Here is a 20,199-nt window from a genome sequence, read left to right on the forward strand (position 1 = left end):
AATGTAGTGCCCATCTACAAGAAGGGTTGCAGGGAGGATCCGGGGAACTACAGGCCTGTCAGTCTCACCTCAGTGCCGGGGAAAGTCTTGAGTCAGGGTAATCTTGAGTGCTATCATGAAGCACATGCAAGAGACCCGGGTGATCAGGCCCTGTCAGCATGGGTTTACAAAGGGCAGATCTTGCCAAACTAACCTGATCACCTTCTATGACAAAATCACTCGACTACTGGATGGGGGAAAGGCTGTGGATGTAGTCTTCTTGGACTTCAGTAAAGCCTTTGACACAGTTTCTCACAGCATTCTGCTTCAGAAACTGTCAGCCTCTGGCCTGGACAAGCGCACACTCTCCTGCGTTGAAAACTGGTTGGATGGCCGGGCCCAGAGAGTGATGGTCAATGGAGTTAACTCCAGCTGGAGGCCAGTTACAAGTGGAGTTCCTCATGGCTCAGTACTGGGTCCAGCTCTGTTCAATGTCTTTATCAATGACTTGGATGAAGGCATTGAGTGCACCCTCAGCAAGTTTGCAGATGACACTAAGCTGGGAGGAAGTGTGGATCTGCTAGAGAGTAGGGAGGCTCTGCAAAGGGATCTGAACAGGCTGGACCGCTGGGCTGAGACCAATGGCATGAGGTTCAACAAGACCAAATGCCGGGTCCTGCACTTGGGGCACAACAACCCTATGCAGTGCTACAGACTGGGGGAAGAGTGGCTGGAGAGCTGCACGGAAGAGAAGGACCTGGGGGTGTTGGTTGACAGCCGACTGAACATGAGCCAGCAGTGTGCCCAGGTGGCCAAGAAGGCCAACGGCATCTTGACTTGTATCAGAAATGGGGTCACCAGCAGGTCCAGGGAGGTTATTCTCCCTCTGTACTCAGCACTGGTGAGACCGCACCTCGAATACTGTGTTCACTTCTGGACCCCTCACCACAAGAAGGATGTTGAGGCTCTGGAGCGTGTCCAGAGAAGAACAACAAAGCTGCTGAAGGGGCTGGAGAACAAGTCTTACGAGGAGCGGCTGAGAGAGCTGGGGTTGTTTAGCCTGGAGAAGAGGAGGCTGAGGGGAGACCTTATTACTCTCTACAACTACCTAAAAGGAGGTTGTGGAGAGGAGGGAGCTGGCCTCTTCTCCCGAGTGACAGGGGACAGGACAAGAGGGAATGGCCTGAAGCTCCGTCAGGGGAGGTTCAGGTTGGGTATCAGAAAAAAATTCTTCACCGAAAGAGTCATTTGGCACTGGAACAGGCTGCCCAGGGAGGTGGTCGAGTCGCCTTCCTTGGAGGTGTTTAAGGAACGGGTGGATGAAGTGCTTAGGGACATGGTTTAGGGAGTGTTAGGAATGGTTGGACTTCATGATCCAGTGGGTCCTTTCCATCCTGGTGATTCTGTGATTCTGTGATTCTGTGACTTCAAAGGAAAGTTCAGTTGGAGGATGGCCATCGAGGATTGCTCAAGGCACTCAAGACCCTCAGAGATCCCTGCCACACATAGCTGGGCATGTGCAAGGGGGAGGAGAAATATTAGAATTAGTTCTGAGAATGTAATCAATATGTATGATTATTCCAGGAATTCTAATGAATATACATGTTTTCTTGTAATAAAGGAAGAACCGGCTGAGGGGTCCAGTATGCATGAATGGCTTGGAATGATCCCCCATGCATCCATCGCTGTCAATAAAGGAATGCCTGCTTCTTAATACAGAAATCAGTATTAAGGACTTTTTATTTTATTCCAGATTTTCGGTGACAAAGGGTACCTGTGTAGTATCTTGGTGGATGATTATTAAAGTTTGTTGTGCCTACTCCTTTGCCTGTTTCAATAGCTGATGTAAGCTTCTGTGTTGCTAAAGGTGTTCAATTAGAGATAAATTCATATCTATAGGGGTAGGGGCAATGTGGCAGTAACCATTACCCCTGCAATGAACACTGCGACTACCCGAACCCTGGCTAGAGGCATTGCAGCTAAGCCCAAGAACAACCCGTGCTGGTATCAGTCAGCCTTAGAGATAAGAAGAAATGGACACCAAAAGTTAGTAAAGCAGGATGAAGCATGGCCAGCACAAGAAAAAGAGGAAGAGGCAGAACCAGAGATAATCACCCAATCCGTATTCCTGAGTGAGCTGCGAGATAAGCAAAAATATTTCAGCCATCATCCAGGTGAGCAACTTGTCACCTAGCTGATCTAATTATGGGATAACAGGGCCAGAAGCCTGGAATTAGAGGGTAGGGAAGCCAGGCATCTGGGGTCTCGGTCTAGGGAAGGAAGCATTGACTAGGTGATTGGAAGAGGGAAACAAGCCCTCAGCCTTTGGAGGTGACTTCTGTCAGACGTGAAGGAAAGGTATCCCTTCAAGGAAGATGTTATATGTCACCCAGGCCAGTGGACCACCATGGAGACAAGTATCCAGTACCTGAGGGAATTAGTTGTGTGAGAGCTGATGTATTATGACCTGGACAACCCACTGTCACCCACAGATCCAGATAAAGACCAATGTACCCAACCCATGTGGCAGAAGTTTGTACAGAGTTCACCACCGTTATGTGCCAATTCATCGACAGTAATGTCCTGGGGAGAAGGAGAGGCACCAGTGGTGGGTGATGTGGCTGGCCATATCTGATGATACGGATCATAGAATCATAGAATTGTTAAGGTTGGGAAAGATCTCTAAGATCATCAAGTCCAACCATCAACACACCACCATGCCTAGTAGACCATGTCCTGAAGCACCACATCTACACATTTTTTTTAACATCTCCAGGGATGGTGACTCTACCTCTTCCCTGGGCAGCCTTTCCAATGCTTCACCACTCTTTCAGTAAAGAAATTTTTTTCTAATATGCAATCTAAACCTCCCCTGGTGCAACTTGATGCCATCTCCTCTCATCCTATCATTTGTTTCTTGGTTGAAGAGACCAGCATCCACCTTGCTACAAACTCCTTTTAGATAGTTGTAGAGAGCAATAAGGTCACCCCTCAGCCTCCTCTTCACCAGGCTAAAGAATCCCAGTTCTTTCTCCTCATAAGACTTGTGCTCTAGACCCTTCATCAGCTTCATTGTCCTCCTCTCCAGATCCCTCCGCAGAGTCTTCCTGCCCTCTAGCAAATCAACACTTCTGCCCTATTTGGTGTCATCTGCAAACTTACTGAGGGTGTACTCAATCCCCTGTCATGGTCCACTCGTAAGCAGATGCGTGATGGTTCTTTTCAGCTACGATCTTGGAGTGCAAAAAGAAAGCAAAGCAATAATTCAATGAGTCAAGGGAGTTAAATCACAGTAACTTTTGGAACTTTATTAATCGTGCCCATAAAGCGGCTTACAATAGAAAGAGAGAGAGAGAATAAGGAAAAGGACGGGGAGAAAAGGGAAGGAAAAGGGGGGTTATAGCTACCACCACGGGTCCACAGATGTCTCTGGGGTCCTGGTCCAGAAGGGGTTCCTCTGCTTCTCTCTTTGATCGATGTGATCTCATGGTGGGGAAGATCTTCAAAATTCAGCTGCTCCAGAGCTGTCTTTTATGCTAGTCCATACACCTGGTTCCTCCTTGCGACCCACCTTTGTCCCACCTCAGTCCTGTGGAGGTATGCCAACTCCACCTGGCAGGTCACACATGCCAAGAGAGGAGTGTCTGAGGCGTGGTTGGTTTTGGAGGCAGGTATTCTCCCCTTGCGCATGCGCTCCTCCTGGCAGCAGTGGTCGATTTTGGGGTCCCCGATGAAGGCTAGTAGTCATCAATACCTTGCACTTTGGATGAACTTGTCCTTGCCCATGCTGTGTTGGGGTATGGGTCTGTGGTAAGTCCCATCATTAATTTTCCTGTTTCGCTTTGTGGATCTTTCACAATAGTGGTTAGCAGGGAGCCTTTGGGTCTGTAGTCTTGCCTTGCTTCATGGATATTTCACAATAGTAGAAGTTTAGAGACAGGTACAAAGCATTCGTTCTGTACCAACCTTGATAGGTACAAGGCATACCAGCTTCAGCCATTACTGCAAGGCCTGCACCTGTGGTTTAGCACCTGATGGGAAATGTTGAGACAGAAATCGATCCTTTGACCGACCCTTACATCCCCTCATCCAGATAACTGATAAAGATATTAAAAAAGACAGTTTCTCTTCCTCCCTATAGGCCCGCACCTCGTCTGTGGAAAAACTGTTCAAAAAATCAGAAAACTTGTTTGAAAAATGTCCCAGATGGAGGATAGGTCCTACTCCCCACCTGTATGGACCAGTATCTCAGCTATTAGGAGATAATGTTCCCATGCAAAGCCTACTCAATAGAGATGGTACACATGGTGAGGCACCCTGTGGTTTTACCTGTGTGACTATGGAGAGGACATGAGAAAGTGGAATGGAAAACCTGCCTCGACTTAGAGGCATGAGTACGTGAGTTGCAAGGAAAAACAGTCACAAACAGGGATTCCTCCAGGAAAATTGCTCCTCCAGTCTCCAGTTCCCCAGACAGGGTAGAAAGGTTTCTTATTCATATTTGCAACAAGTGAGTAACAGGGATGAGATTCGAACCCACGGAGCCCATTAGTCAACAGTGAATACTATGTTCAGAATTAGAGGGGCCCTGCCTCCTGCCAGGTCGAGGAGAGGGACAGCCAGGTTTACTGGAGTGTATGGATTCAATGACCTGGCACGTCAGACCCACAGGAGTATAAGGCTCTAGTGGACAGTGTCTTTCTTAAATTGTGGGGCCCAGAACTGCACACAGTACTCAAGCTGAAGCCGCTCCAATGCCAAGTACAGCAGGATAATTAGCTCTTTTGACCGGCTGGTTATACTGTGTTTGATGCACCTCACGTTTGCCCTCTTGGCTGCCAGGGCACACAGCTTCCTCCTATTGAGCCTGCTGTCAACCAGCACCCCCAGATCCTTTTCTGCAGGGCTGCTCTCCAGCCTCTCCTCTCCCAGTCTACACCTGTGCCCAGTGTTACTTCATCCCAGGTGCAGAATCCAACATTTGTTCTTGCTAAATTTCATGCCACTGATGATTACCCAGTGCTCCAAACTATCCAGATCCCTCTGCAAGAACTCTTGTCCCTCAAGAGAGTAAAAACAGCAACTCCCAGTTTGGTGTCATCAGCAAACTTGCTAATGGTGCATTCAACTCCTGCATCCAGATCGTTGATAAAAATATTGAACAGAACTGGCCCTGGAATTGAGCCCTGAGGAACATGGCTGGTGACTGGTCGCCAGTTGGATGTAGCCACATCCACTCCAGCCCTTTGAGCCCTGCCCTTCTGCCAGCATGCCATGAACCTGCTCATCCCACAGTTGGACAACTTGTCCTGAAGGATGGTGTGAGGGACAGTATCAAAAGCCTTACTAAAATCTAGAAAAGCTACACCCACCACCTGCTCTTCATCCACCAGGCGGGTGACCTTATCATAGAAGGAGACCAGATTAGTTAAACAGGACTTTCCCTCTGTGAACCTGTGTTGACTGTGCCTGATGACTGCATTGTTAAGTGCCTTTCAATTGCACCCAGTATGATCTTCTCCATAATTTTTCTGTGAAAAGAGAGGATCCCATTCATGGATATGGCAAATAATTTTTAACTGGAAAAGGAAACCTCTTTCACTATGATAGTAAAATGTATAAACAGAACCGTATCCTGGGCTGCATCAAAAGAAGCATAGCCAGCAGGCTGAGGGAGGCGATTCTGCCCCTCTACTCCACTCTCGTGAGACTCCACCTGGAGTACTGCATCCAGCTCTGGAGTCCTCAGCATAGGAAGGACATAGAGCTGTTGGAGTGGGTCCAGAGGAGGGCCACAAAAATGATCAGAGGGCTAGAGCACCTCCCCTATGAGGACAGGTTGAGAGACTTGGGCTTGTTCAGCCTGGAGAAGAGAAGGCTCCAGGAAGACTTTATTGCGGCCTTTCAGTACTTAAAGGGAGCTTATAAGAAAGATGAGGACAGACTTTTTACTAGGGCCTGTTGTGATAGGACAAGGGGTAATGGTTTTAAACTAAAAGAGGGTAGATTTAGACTAGATATAAGGAAGACATTTTTTACGATGAGGGTGGGGAAACACTGGAACAGGTTGCCCAGAGAGGTGGTAGATGCCCCATCCGTGGAAATGTTCAGGGTCAGAGCCACCTGGTCTAGTTGAAGATGTCCCTGCTCACTGAAGGAGGGTTGGTCTAGATGACCTTTAAAGGTCCCTTCCAACCCAAATTATTCTATGATTCTATGAAATAAAAACATCTATTCCAAATGATATGGAAAAGCATTATAAGTTAACAAGTGAAAACAAGAGAGCTCAGCTTTTCTGGATTAATAATTTCAACTTCTGTTTTATTTTGCTGTGAACATTACAGAATTGATTTTTTAATAAATGTTATTAATTTTACAGCACAGCATTTTCTGGGTTTATTAAAGTGCTATCTCTCAGTATCAATAAGCCACCTACCAATCTCACCCAGATCATTGTGAACCATGTGTTCCTTATAGCTACAGGTGGGTGTTAGTTGTTTGCCTGTTCTGCACTCACTGGTATAATATCAGGCAACTGTATTTTCGTTAAATGCTTCTTGACTTGCTTTCTCTTTTTCTGCTTAAGTTTGGAATATGCTCAGATTTAGGAGTAAATCCTGCTCTCACTGAATGCAATGAAAATTTTCCTATTGATTTCACAGGAAGTAGAACTCAGTCCAACTAAATTAAGATGTCAACTATGTAACAAGCAGCTGTAGCACTAAAATATGTGGGAGTCCATAGGAGTAAGCAACACAAAAAGTTTAAGCAGCTGATGTGGGTCAACGCAGACCAGCAGCCAAGCACTCACGCAGCCACTCACTCCTCTCTCCCACAAGATGGAAAGAAAATAGAAGGAAGGTGAGAAGACTCACAGATGAAGATAAAGATAGTTTAATAAAGAAAGCAAAAGTTGCACGTGCAAGCAAAGCAAAATAAGGAATTTGTTCACTACATTTCATCAGCAAGCAAAAGCCTAGCCACTTCCTGGAAAGCAGGGCCTCAACACACCCAAGACTTAATTGGGAAGTCAAATGCCACAATCATGAACATCCCCAACTCCTCCTTCTTTCCCTGAGCTTTTATTGCTGAGCACAATGTCATATGGTATGGAATAATCCTATGGTAAATTCAGGTCGGCTGTCTCAGCTGTGTCTCCTCCCAGCCTCTTTCTTACCCCCAGCCTACTGGCTTTGAAGGGAAAGAGGTAGAGAGGGAGGAAGCCTTGATGCTGTGCAAGCATTGCTCAGCAATAGTCAAAACATTGCTGTTTTTATCAACAGTGGTTTGCTTAGAAATGCAAAACACAGCACACTACAGGGTGCTATGAAGAAAATTAACTCCATCTCAGCCAGACTCAGTATGTTAATTTAGCATGGCAAACAAGTATGATTTTAATTACCATTTGTTAAGATGGTGGGTGGATTTTTTTTTGGTCTTCCTCCATTTTTCTTCAGACCAACAGTATCCTGGGCTGCAACACAAGAAGTGTTACCAGCAGGTTGAGGGAGGTCATTCTGCCCCTCTACTCTGCTCTTGTGAGACCCCACCTGGAGTACTGCATCCAGTTCTGGAGTCTTCAGCACAGGCAAGACATAGATCTGTTGGAGCGAATCCAGAGGAGGGCCACGAAGATGATCAGAGGTCTGGAGCACCTCCCCTATGAGGACAGGCTGAGAGAGCTGGGCTTGATCACCCTAGAGAAGAGAAGGCTCTGGGGAGACCTTATAGCAGCCTTCCAGCACTTAAAGGGGGCCTACAGGAAAGCTGGGGAGGGGCTCTTTATCAGGGAGTGCAGGGATAGGACGAGGGGTAATGATTTTAAGATGAAAGAGGGGAGATTTATATATTAGGAAGAGATTAGATTTTAGGAAGATTAGATATTAGGAAGATATTTTTTCCTGTGAGGGTGGTGAGGCACTGGAACAGGTTGCCCAGGGAAGTTGTGGATGTCCCATCCCTGGAGGTATTCAAGGCCAGGTTGGATGGGGCTTTAGGCAGCCTGATCTAGTGGAAGGTTTCCCTACCCATAGCGGGGGTGTGGGGGTGTGTGTTGGAACTAGATGAACTTTAAGGTCCCTCCCAACCCAAATCATTCTATGATTATATGATTAGCCAAAATTCAGAGAGGCTAAAAAGTAAAGTGCATTCTTACAGGGTATTCTGCTAATGCCACACGATCCTTTTACACCCAGAAGCCAGAATAGGTGGCAAGATAGGGGATAAGCCCAGGATATTGTTGGCCTTCATAGATGCTGGAGAACACTGCTGGCTCATGCTCAGCTTCCAGGAACCCCAGGGCCTTTTCATCAGAGCTACTCCCTAGCCTGGTAGTGCCCAGTCTGTATTGCTGCAATTGGTTATTCCTTCCCAGGGCAGGAATTTGCATCTGTCCTTGTTGAATTTCATGCAGTTCCTGTCAGCCCATTCCTCCAGCTTGTTTAGGCATTTCTAGTTGGCAGCCCTGTCTTTGCCAGGAAAGCCTGCCCTTTCCAGTACCTGACGATCAATTCGTCCCCCAGTTTGATGCCATATAATAATAAATTATGATAATCCATTTCAGTTTTGAACTGTCCTTTTTCCTTCTCTTTTTCGTAACATTCTCAGGCAACAAAAAAACCTTCCTAGGAGACTTCTGCAGGAATATTGGCTGGTCTGTTAGACAAACATATTAATGTCATCTCTGTTCAAAGAGGTTTTGAGTTCAGAGTAGAGTTCAGCAAACATTATCAGACCTGGAATAACTGTCCTGAAAAAAAAAAAAAAGGAAACCAAAACCAAAACCCACAACAAACAAGTGCACTCACTCCCACCTATGTCATTAACAAAGATATTAAACAGTATTGGTCCCAGTATGGACCCTTGAGGGACACTGCTCGTTACTGGTTTCCATTTGGACAGTGAGCTCTTGACTGTAACTGTTTGGATGCAGACATCCATCCAACTCCTTATCCATATAATAGTCCATCCGTCAAACTCATCTCTCTCCAATTTAGAGGCAAAAATGTGGCATGAGAGGGGCTATTCATAAAGGCTTGTGGGGATAGGATGAGAGGGAACAGGTATAAACTGGAGATTTAGACTGGACATTAGGAAGAATTTCTTCACCATGAGAGTGATGAAGCACTGGAACAGGTTGCCAAGGGAAGTTGTGGATGCCCCATCCCTGGCGGTGTTCAAGGACAGGTTGGATGGGGCGTTGGGCAGCCTGATCTAGTGGGTTGTCCCTGCCCATGGCAGGGGGGTTGGAGCTAGATGATCTTTAAGGTCCTTTCCAACCCTAACTATTCTATGATTCTATGATTCTATGATTCTATGTTGTGGGGGTCTTTGTCAAAGACCTTACAGAAGTCTAGGTAGAGGGCATCCATTGCTCTTCCCTTATCCACTGATGCAGTCACTCCATCATAGAAGGTCACTAGATTAGTCAGGCGCGATTTGTCCTTGGTGAAGCCATGTTGTCTGTCTCAGATCAACTCCCTGTCTTTCATATGCTTTGACATGTCTTCCAGGAGGATCTACTCTATGTTCTTCCCAGGCACAGAGATGAGGCTGACAGGTCGATAGTTCCCAGGGTCGTCCTTTTTAAAAATGGGTGTGATGTTTCCTTATTTTCCAGTTACTGGGGATTTCACCTGACTGCCATGACTTGTCAAATATGATGGAGAATGGCTTAGTGACTACCTCTGCCAGTTCCCTCAGGACCCTGGGATGCATCTCATTGGATCCCATGGACTTGTGAATGTTCAGGTTCTCAGGTGGTCTCAAGTACCTTAGCCTTCTCCATGTCATTTGTCACCAGATCTCCTGCCTCATTTATCAGGGGGGTTACAATTTCTTTTGTCTTCCTTTTGTGACTAATGTACCTTCACATGCCTTGCCAAACTCAGCTCGGGCTGTGCCTTGGCTTTCCTGATCTCATCCCTACACACTCAGGCAGCATCCCTTTATTCTTCTGAGGCTTTGTGTCCCTGCTTCCGCTGTCTATGCATTTCCCTCTTGTCTTTCAGTTTGACCAGGATGTTCTTACTCAGCCATGCGAGTCTCCTGCCTTCCTTGCCTGATTTCTTGTCCATGGGAATCAAGAGCTCTTGTGTTAGGCCTGCCAGTTCCCTCAGGATCCTGGGATGCATCTTGTTGGGTCTCATGGACTTGCATATGTTCAGGTTCCTCAAGTGGTCTCAAACTTGATCTTTGTTCCCCCGGTCTCTACCTTGAGATTCAGGGTCCTGAGAGATGCAGGAAGCTCTGGATGGAGCCCAGAGAGTTGTGGTGAATGGAGATAAATCCAGTTGGCGGCCAGTCACAAGTGGTGTTCCCCAGGACTCAGTGTCAGGGCCAGTCTTGTTTAACATCTTATCAATGATCTAGATGAGAGGATTGAGTGCACCCTCAGTAAGTCTGCAGATGACACCAAGTTGGGTGGGAGTGTCAATCTGCTTGAGGAAGGCTCTGCAGAGGGACCTGGACAGGCTGGCCTGAGGCCAATTGTATGAGATTCAACAAGGGCAAGTGGCAGGTTCTGCACTTCGATCACAACCCCATGCAATGCTACAGGCTTGGGGAAGAGTGGCTGGAAAGCTGCCCAGTGGAAAAGGACCTGGGGATGCTGGTCGACAGCCAGCTGAACATGAACCAGCAGTGTACCCAGGTGGCCAAGAAGGCCAACAGCATCCTGGCTTGTATCAGAAATGGTGTGGCTAGTAGGACTAGGGAAGGGATTGTCCCCCTGTACACAACGCTAGTGAGGTTACACCTCAAATCCTGTGTTCAGTTTTGGGCCCCTCACTACAAGAAAGACACTGAGGTGCTGGAACATGTCCAGAGGAGGGCAACAAAGCTGGTGAAGGGGCTGGAGAACAAGTCTTATGAGCAGTGGCTGAAGGAACTGGGCTTGTTTAGCCCAGAGAAGAGGCCGAGGGAAGGTCTTATCACTCTAGAATTACCTGAAAGGAGGTTGTAGCAAGGTGGTTGTTGGCCTCTTTTCCCAAGTAACAAGCAACAGGATGAGAGGAAATGGCCTCAAGTTGCACCAGGGGAGGTTTAAATTGCATATTAGAAAAAATTTCTTTACCGAAGGAGTGGTCAGGCATAGGAACAGCATGCTCAGGAAAGTGGTGAAGTCTCCGTGCTTTGTATTTGTCTGCCTTCTTATTCAGTCTGGAAAATGGCAGGCGATACATGGCTGCAAGCGTGTGTTTGCCTTATAGACCCTCTGTCCCCACCTCTCATACACCTGTATCAGGTACCCTCCTGCACACCCTCTCCAGGGATGCTTTGCACAGGGGCGCAGGGTAGGATCAGCAGGACATTGCAGCACACCTGATTTGAGATATTTTTACCCATGCCATGCCAGAAGGTACCAGGATTCTATACCACCCCATGGCTCAAACAGGAGTGTCTATTTCCCCTCACAGGGTGATCTGCGCATAGCCATCCTTTTTTGGTGGCGGCTTGCATATAGCACGCAGAAGGAGAGGAGAGGAGAGGAGAGGAGAGGAGAGGAGAGGAGAGGAGAGGAGAGGAGAGGAGAGGAGAGGAGAGGAGAGGAGAGGAGAGGAGAGAGGAGTGCACGGCTAATCGTGCAGCAGACAATCACTAGGCCAATCATCAAAAACATAAATCCAGCAATTAATGTTAGTCCTATTTTCATCAACCGTGCCCCCCACCCTGTGAGTCCCAGAGATAGCAGGATGGAGTGTAACTATGAATTCGGAGCCCAGACATTGAACCAGTCCTTTGGTTGCATCGATTGAAACCGTTTAGCAGTTTTGTCCACAACTTATTTCATCTTGGCTTGAACTTCTTCTGTTGAGGTGTTATGGATGATGGCACATCATTCTCTATCGGTAAGGTTCAGCATTCCGCAGACCCCATTCTCTTTCAGCAGGAGCATGTCCAAGGCTAGACAGTATTGTAGAGACATTTTTGAGGCCTGTTTTACCTGCATGTTCAATTCCCTGAATGTGCATCTAGTCCAGTTACACAAAATATGTACTTGCCACGTAATGTTTTCTAAAACAAATTGGTGGCACTTTAAGGTGACATAAGGGGTAAAAAACTGTTCAAAAAAAAACATGCTCACCAATTGACTGGTGGTATAGTAGTCCAGAACTCGAACCCCTGAGGTCGCTCACTCCAGACGCCTGGTTGGTGCGTCTCTCCAAGTCCACTTATGTGGAATGGTGAAATTAAAAACTCAATCGGGGCACAGGGAAGGGATACCCACTGCACAGTTTAGCCTAACATGGTGTTCCAATGTTAGATACAAGTAAAATTACCCATTGGAGCATCCCCAAGTTAGACAAAAGGGAGTGGGATACTTACTGGTGACACATTTGTATTGGTCTGTCTAATTGAATAGGATGTTTACCAGTTGTGTGTTGAGGGGGATCCCTTTTAGGGGAAAATGCGTCTGGGGAACTCCACATTAGTTGTCATAAGACATATTCATCGTATTGCAGGAGGTATCATTATTTCTCCATCCTGCCAACAGATACCCCCAGCAGATACACATCTGTAATTACAAGGTGTTAATAAATCAAGTATCAGGAGGTTCTCCCAGCCCACCTTCACAAGTAATAACTTTAGAACAGTTAAAATAGGGACGATCGAGTTTATGGGGAGGAGGTGAAATGTAGAGATGATGATGTTTTCTACTTTATTGTGACAAGGTCCACAATAATTTGTTTAAGTCTCTCCTGGCCAGATTCTGCTGTTTTGGAAAGGAAATGCACAAGAAGGGTTCCACAGCACAGTGTAATTAGATTCATAAAAGTCTGTCATGTGGAACAGGTCAAATGTGGGGTCCCAAGGAAAGACTTTCACAGGTATGGTTCTTTTCTGGGGAGTTCAGTTTTATGGAGCCACTAATTCTGGTAACCTTCCCACTCATGTTTACAGGTGCTCCAAAAGTTACATTAATTGATGTCCAAGTATAGGTGCAGTTTTGCTTGACCCATGTTCTATCCAGATATGATTTTGAAGGAACTTTCCAAGTCTCGAATGCTGAAAGTCACAGTGCCACATTTCCTTGCCGATATGTTGTCTGATTTTTGCCCCTCATTGTCACCTCCCACCGATCATCTGTGAAAGCTCCACAGGTGACACTGTCATGTTTGAAGAGGTTGGACCAGTCTAGGTTCAGTAGAAAGAATCTCAGGTCTTTCTGTGCTGATCTAGGAAGGGCCACACATATCCTGTGGTCTAGATGTCCCCATATTCTATGGTATCCTTGGATTAGTTCCCAGGCCAAGTTGGAGGTCTCTTGGCTTTGGAAGGTTACAAAAATATAACGAAACATGAAGCATCCTAATATTAAGGCATGAGAGGTTAGTGAGTATATTTTTCTATTTTAAACGATAATTCCCTTAAACTTCTGTTGCCAATTCTCTCCCTTTTTTTCTTTTTTTTTTCTTTTAACAATGTATCACAACTATTTATACAAACAGCATATCAAAACTGCAGCAATACAGAGAATCAACAGTAACATAAATTGTTGGTGGCTGTCTCCAGTCTTCCTGAGAAATAGGTGTCCTGGTGAAAACCTGTATGGGAGGCAAGAATGGGTACAGCCAGTTCTTTTGGGATGAGTGTTAAAAAGAGGGAATAATCCATCTGGTACTGATTTCATGCTTTCGTGCTTGGTCATCCACAGTGACTCAAGAATTAGTATTCAAAGGTGTCTTCAGGGTCAGCAGTATTTCCCTAATTGTAGGCAAGTTTACAACAACGGGCTGCTGAGCTCGATATATCCATTCCACCAGAATAACCCAGGGGTCTTCTGTCACCTTTTGTCTAGGTACCAAGAGAAGAGGGGTAAAGCAAAAGGCATTATGTTTGGGACACCCGTTGGCCCCCCATCTATCATTTACATGGGTCATTGCATCAGAGAGGCAAGTGGACCACCCTGCCTTGTGGGGTTGGAGGTACCACTTTGCAAGCCCTTTGGCTCCCTCAACTACTCTGTTTTCTTGGGGGTAACAGGGAGTGTGGAATATCCACTGTATCCCTTCCCCTTTTACCCATTCCTGGACCACCCTGGCAGTAAAGTGGCTGCTGTTGTCAGATTGAAGAGTCTTAGGTTTAGGGAAAAAGCTGAACCATAGTTTTAAGCCCTTCACTGTACTCTCCTCCATTGCCCAGGCAAACGCCTCAGCCTGTACAAGCCCTGATACAATGTCCACTCCCACCAGCACATGCCTTTTACCTTCTGATAGCCTAAAAGGCCCAATATAATCAACCTGCCATTTATGTCTCATATGAAGCGGAGGGTCCTGTAGGGGGTGTTTCTCAAATAGAGTTCGGCAAACACCACACGCAGAAATTACAGTGGAGCACATTTCCTATGTCCCTGGCCATTCCTTTCCTATTGCTTCTCAGAGGAGATCTTTAATCCCGCTATGCACTCATTTAACATCTAACAATTCAAGTAAGAATTCCCATCTGCTTGCCTCTCCTATTTCCATTTGCCCCATCAGACAGGTGAGGGAATCAACTTGGTTGTTCAGTATGTGTGCAGGATGGTCCCCTTTCTGGTGGATGGCCACCCATCCTACCATTGCTGGCTTTTGTTTAGCTATGTCCAGTATTTCTTTCTACTTATCTCTCTGCCGTACTGGGACTCAATTCACCTCCCACTGGTTCTGCTCGCCAAAAGGGAGCCATTCAGTGCATCCTTTAGACCCCAGATACATCTATACAGATTCTTATGCCACATAGAAGTCCTCCTGTTGCCTATCTAATGAGTCCATATCACTATTAATTCTCCCACTCAGGCACTGAATTCCCCCGCTGTTATAATCTGCTCCCCTAAATCAACATGGAGAGCCACTGCTCAAAATTTCTATTTCTTTCCTTCCCGTCAAGAGGAAGCATCAGCAAACCACACATTCTTCATGTGGGGGTCAAAGGAAGGGGCTTCCCTGATCTCACTAGGGGGAGATCTCTTTCTCTAGGGAGACAGAGGATTTGTCTTGTATTGGCAGTAACTTCAGGGTTCTTTCCTCTGTTTTATAGGTATGGCCAGTAACAGTCTCAGTACCTTAAAGGGTCCCCACAGAATAATTTTCTGTTGCTTGATGGTCTTTTCTGCCTCCTGCAAGGCTATAGTGATCACAAAAAGGCCTTTTTCCCGTGTTGAGTACCACTTTTCAGCAACCTTAAAGCTGTGAGAATGGAAACCCTATAGGGTGAGTGGGACCCTCTGGACCCTGTTGCCACATGTGAATGCACACACCATGTGCCACAAAGCCCCATTCAGTGTGGAATGGATTGGTGGGGTGAATCGGACCCAGAGCTTGGTGTACCCCTGAAAAATCAATAACTTTAAGACCTTGTAATGAATGGGAGTCTAGTCTCAAGTGACTCTTTTACAAGTTAGATCATATAGGGGACAGGCTATAACATAAAAGTTCAATATGTGTGTTCTCCAGAAAGTCAATAGGCCCCGGATGTGTTGTAACTCTTTCTTATTCTCAGGCATTTTTATAATTTCTAAAGCTGTTAAAGTCTCAGGGGGAATGCATGCTGCCCCCTCCTTTCCACCATATACCCAGAAATTTCACTTCAGGGGACAGAAATTGTATCTTTTCTGTTGGAATTTGCAGCCCCAAACTTTCTAGGTGAGCAATCACTTTGTCTGAGTTTGTCCTACCGGAGTGACATTTGGTCCACCTGTCAGTACAACATCAATATACTGGTACAACTCGACTCCTTCTTCTGGGCTTATCTCAGTTAACTCCTGTGCCAGGGCATGATGTGCCAGTGTGGGAAGTGCCAACACCATGGTGGTAAGCAGGCGATTGTATACTGAATCTCTTCCCATGTGAAGGCAAATTTATTCTAATCAGCTTTCTGGAGAGGCATCATAAAAAACATAACTTTTATGTCAGTGGTGGCTAAAATTTTGTGGGACTGCTCTTGTACAGTGGAGTTCAATTCAGCTACATTGAACACAGCTGCTCCCAGTGGGCCAGTGCTGATGTTCAATTGTGATAGTTGACAGTGAGTCACCATTTGCTGTTTGGTTTACGAACTGGCCATACTGGAGAATTGTAGGGGAGTGCATTTGTATAATCACCCTCTGTTCCTGTAGTTCTCGTATTACCGGGGTAATACCCTCTGACTCTCAACAGCAGTGGATACGGTTTCACATTTACAATTTTGGAGGGAGGATAGGAGCAACTCATAAAAGCCTCACTGTCATGGTAAGGAATCTGAATTTCTACTCTCTGCCCTTGGAGTCAGTCCATGCCTTTCCCTTCACAGTCTACAGCTTCCTCACAAGGGAAGGAGGAGGAGCAGGCGCTGATCTCATCTCTCTGGTGACCAATGATAGGAACGGAAGGAATGGCGAGAAGATGTGCCAGAGAAGGTTTAGGTTGGGTATTAGGAAAAGGTTTTTCATCCAGAGGGTGGTGGAGCAATGGAACAGGCTCCCCAGGGAAGCAGTAATGGTGCCAAGTGTAAGAATATTCAAGAAGCATTTGGACAACACATGGTGTGAATGTTGGGGTTGTCCTATGCAGGGATAGGAGTTGGACTCGATGATCCTTGTGGGTCCCTTCCAACTCAGGACATTCTATGATTCTATGGTTCTATGATTCTAGGTCCAGCCTCAAGAGGTTGGTTGGAGGAGTGCCCAATACCATAACTGTATCCGCTGGGTGATCATCTCCCAGGAGTTAATACTTTACCTGTGTGTTTTACCACAGGGTGCTAAGCACAAAGTACAATTAGCATAAGAGCCCAAACTCTCAAGTACTCTGTGAAATCAAGTTTTACTCAACTTATTACAGCAAGAAAGGTAACAAATGATTAGTAGTGATCAACAAGTTAACAGTAACAGCTTTTAAAGGCAATGTCTAATCATTACTACCAGGGAATAAGTATAGTGATTAAGAAAGATAGATCACCAATTGCTTCATCATCATCCAGATCCACAGTCCCTGGGAAGCCCCTTTTTCACAGTGAGGATTTGGAGAGGCTGTCCCACACAGTGCATTCACTCGTAGGTGGGGTCTCCAACCATTGCTGCAAGGGGTCCAGCTTTTATATCATTGAACAAACCAATTGCATCACACCAAAACCACGGAGTCTCTGGCCCCAGCTGCTTACTGCCTCTCTTTCTCATGCTCTCTGCGCTAAGAATAGCACAGCACAATTCTACTTATAATAGCAATGTGAGAATTTACAGATTGAACAGTACTCATAGCAATACGATACGAATCAGCTGTGGGTCACCTATATCATTTCAGGCCTCTCAAACAGGCCCTGTCACTTCGTTCGGTCCTCTGACCCATGGAGGATTAGTATCCTGAATAATTCATTCATTCACAACCTAAGTGTGATATAAAAAATTGTCTAATTGTTTTTAAAATTAGTTACACAGGGATTGCCCTCTGTTCCCCTATTTTCCCAACTTTTGTTCAGTTTGTCAACAGATTCTCTTCTGTTTGTGAAAATCAATTGATGTTCATGTCAATCTTCATATCCATATGAGGTTTTGTGGGTAGTATCCTCTCTTTTCTTCCAAAGGCACTGTCTTTAGCTTTCTTTGTCCCCTTTTCTTCTGCTTAAGAAGTCTTAAATCACACAGAAGCAGCTTCTTCATGCATCATTTGGGGATGGGAGGTCCAAAGACAAGTTACTTATGCTAATTCTTGCTTTTTTATTGTGAGGGCAGTCAAACATTAGAACAGGTTTGTCCAGAGATGTATCAGAGTCTCCATCTGTGGAGATATTCAAAACCCAACTGGACACAGTCCTGGGCAATCTGTTCTAGATGACCCTACCTGAGCAGGGGGGGCTTGGACTAGACCACTTCAAGAGGTCCCGTCCAACCTCAACCATTCCGTGATTCATGCCATCCACAGGCTGCTTGGCCTGCCCTCCCCTCTTATAACAGAGGAGGCCATCCCTCACATCAAGGTCTGGTACGGCATGCATCCCCACCGCTCAATGCCTACTGGGTTGCAGCCAACAGCGGAGCTAAAAGTCTTTCTTTTACAAGTGACAAATCGATACTGAGGGGGGTTGGGGTTATAGTATGATACAAGGTATAGTCTCTGATTAGCAACTGGCTAGTAAACATGGGCCGTTTATACACAAAATCACAGCCTCTAATAATAGCTGCATTGCAAGCACACATATCTGAGTCATTAAACATGGTCTGATTATAAACCTTATTACTTTGCATGTAGTCCTAAAACATGCACCCCCTTTCCCTACATACAGTAACATGGTTTTATTACTGCTCTGGGGATTAATCTCAAAATGGCACACCCCTTCTTTGGTGTCAAAGCTAACATCACTCACCGTAAGAGCATCATCTTTGTATGTGAATCCCAGCTCCCTTTCCAAAATGCAGGCTTCCAAATCTACTGATTGCCATTTCCCATCAGACACCCTCGCCCACATGCGATGGTCCAGGGCGTGGAGCACGGATCTGCTTGTGTTTACCCCCAGGGCTACGATGGGGTAAACCTTTTCAATGCAAGCTTCAGCCATGGTCAGGACGTGGGCAATGACTACATTGAGGACCTGGTCATGGGTGAAGTTGACGGGCCTCCACCAGACTTGGAGCTGCTGCTCCTTCTCCATGGTTGCGTCCCACACAATCTTTCGGATCTCAGTGGGGAGGATGACATTGTTGCTGTCTCTCAAGATACCCGCAATGACACTCTGCACCCACATCTGGGCCTGGATGCAACTATGAGCAAGAGAGACGTTTTTTTGTTCGATGTCTAGCACTAGCAACAGCATCTGCTGGCCTTTTTCCACCTAGGAGTTAATGATTCTGAGTCCCAGGACTTGATATACACACAATCTCCAGGCTGGAACAAATGTGCTGGTGTATCAAGCTCTAGGGATTTGTTAACAGTCACGAATTTCTGCAGTTCCCGGAGACTCTTTCCTAAAGATATCAAACAGTTATTAATGTCCAAATACCCTTTAACAGTGATATCTCCTGGGACATCAGGTTTCTTGATTAAAACTGTACTGTCTTTCCCTGTGGCTATTACTTCAGCCTGTTCAGAAGGGCCATTTGGCTTTTGACCCTATACTTTGGTGCCATTATTAAGACTGGTGGATCCAAACCCTTTATCTCCACGAATGGTGGTGACCTGAGGTGGATCCCCCTCTCTTTTTCTCTCTCTCTTTTTTTTCTATGTCACTAATTGTACTATTCTGTTATGGGGTTAAATAATCAAATCTTGTTCACCACTGTTTAACAGGATTGATTTCATTTCTCCGTGACAATCTGCATCAGTCACTCCTCATAATTTAGAGAGGTAGCATTTTGTCTTCTCGTGTATGTGAAATCCTGTATCAACAAGAAATTGCCTACCTACATATTCAATAATGACATCATTGCTGAGGTTCTTTTTACTTCTTTGATTTCACTCTCTATTAAATCCTTATACTGTTGATACACATAACAGACACAGACATGCATATTAAACACGTGCATATTATCCCATTATGTACATACAACAATAAATCTGCATGTTTGTTTTAAAATTTCATTTGCCACTTTACAATCATCAACACAAATAAAATAACCACACAAAGAAAAAAAAGAAAAAAAACTTTCTCCCCGCCAATTAGGCAAGTGTTTCTTAAAATACTCTCTCTCTCTCTTTTTTTTTAATATCTGGGAATGCTTGATCCATGAACACATTGATGGTCACTGCTCTATCAAAAAAAGTATGGCGTCCTCCCTCCATACTTTAATAAAGCCTGTTTGAGTCTTCCACAATAATCACTGGGGCGCTCGTGATTTTTATCCAAATTAAATTGCACATAGCATTAGGATTTGGCATCACTTGTGAAGATACAGGATTAATTCCTGCAGCTTGCCAAAAAGAACCAAAACATCAGAGTTGCGTGAAGCAAAGTGAAAAAGGAAAGAAAAAAAAAAAAAAGAAAGGAATAGGTGCATTTTTAAAATAAAGGAGTGGCATTCCCACATACACAGTGCCTACTGGCTGCACTCCAGGAAGATAACAAAGCAACAGAGAGAACTAATTTACTCAAATTGCTGCAACTTTCTCCTCAAAACTTTCATAGTTGATTTATCCCAAACATTCTTGAGATTAAAACCTCTTTACAGTGGCCACTGCCTTTTGTTAAAATTAGCCAAACTTCTTGACATAATTTAACCACGCACTTTGTAACTTTTTCTAATACCCTAGTTAAGGATGTCTTTTTTTAATG

Source organism: Cuculus canorus, chromosome W (genome assembly GCF_017976375.1).
Source record: "Cuculus canorus isolate bCucCan1 chromosome W, bCucCan1.pri, whole genome shotgun sequence".
NCBI classification, from domain to species: domain Eukaryota; kingdom Metazoa; phylum Chordata; class Aves; order Cuculiformes; family Cuculidae; genus Cuculus; species Cuculus canorus.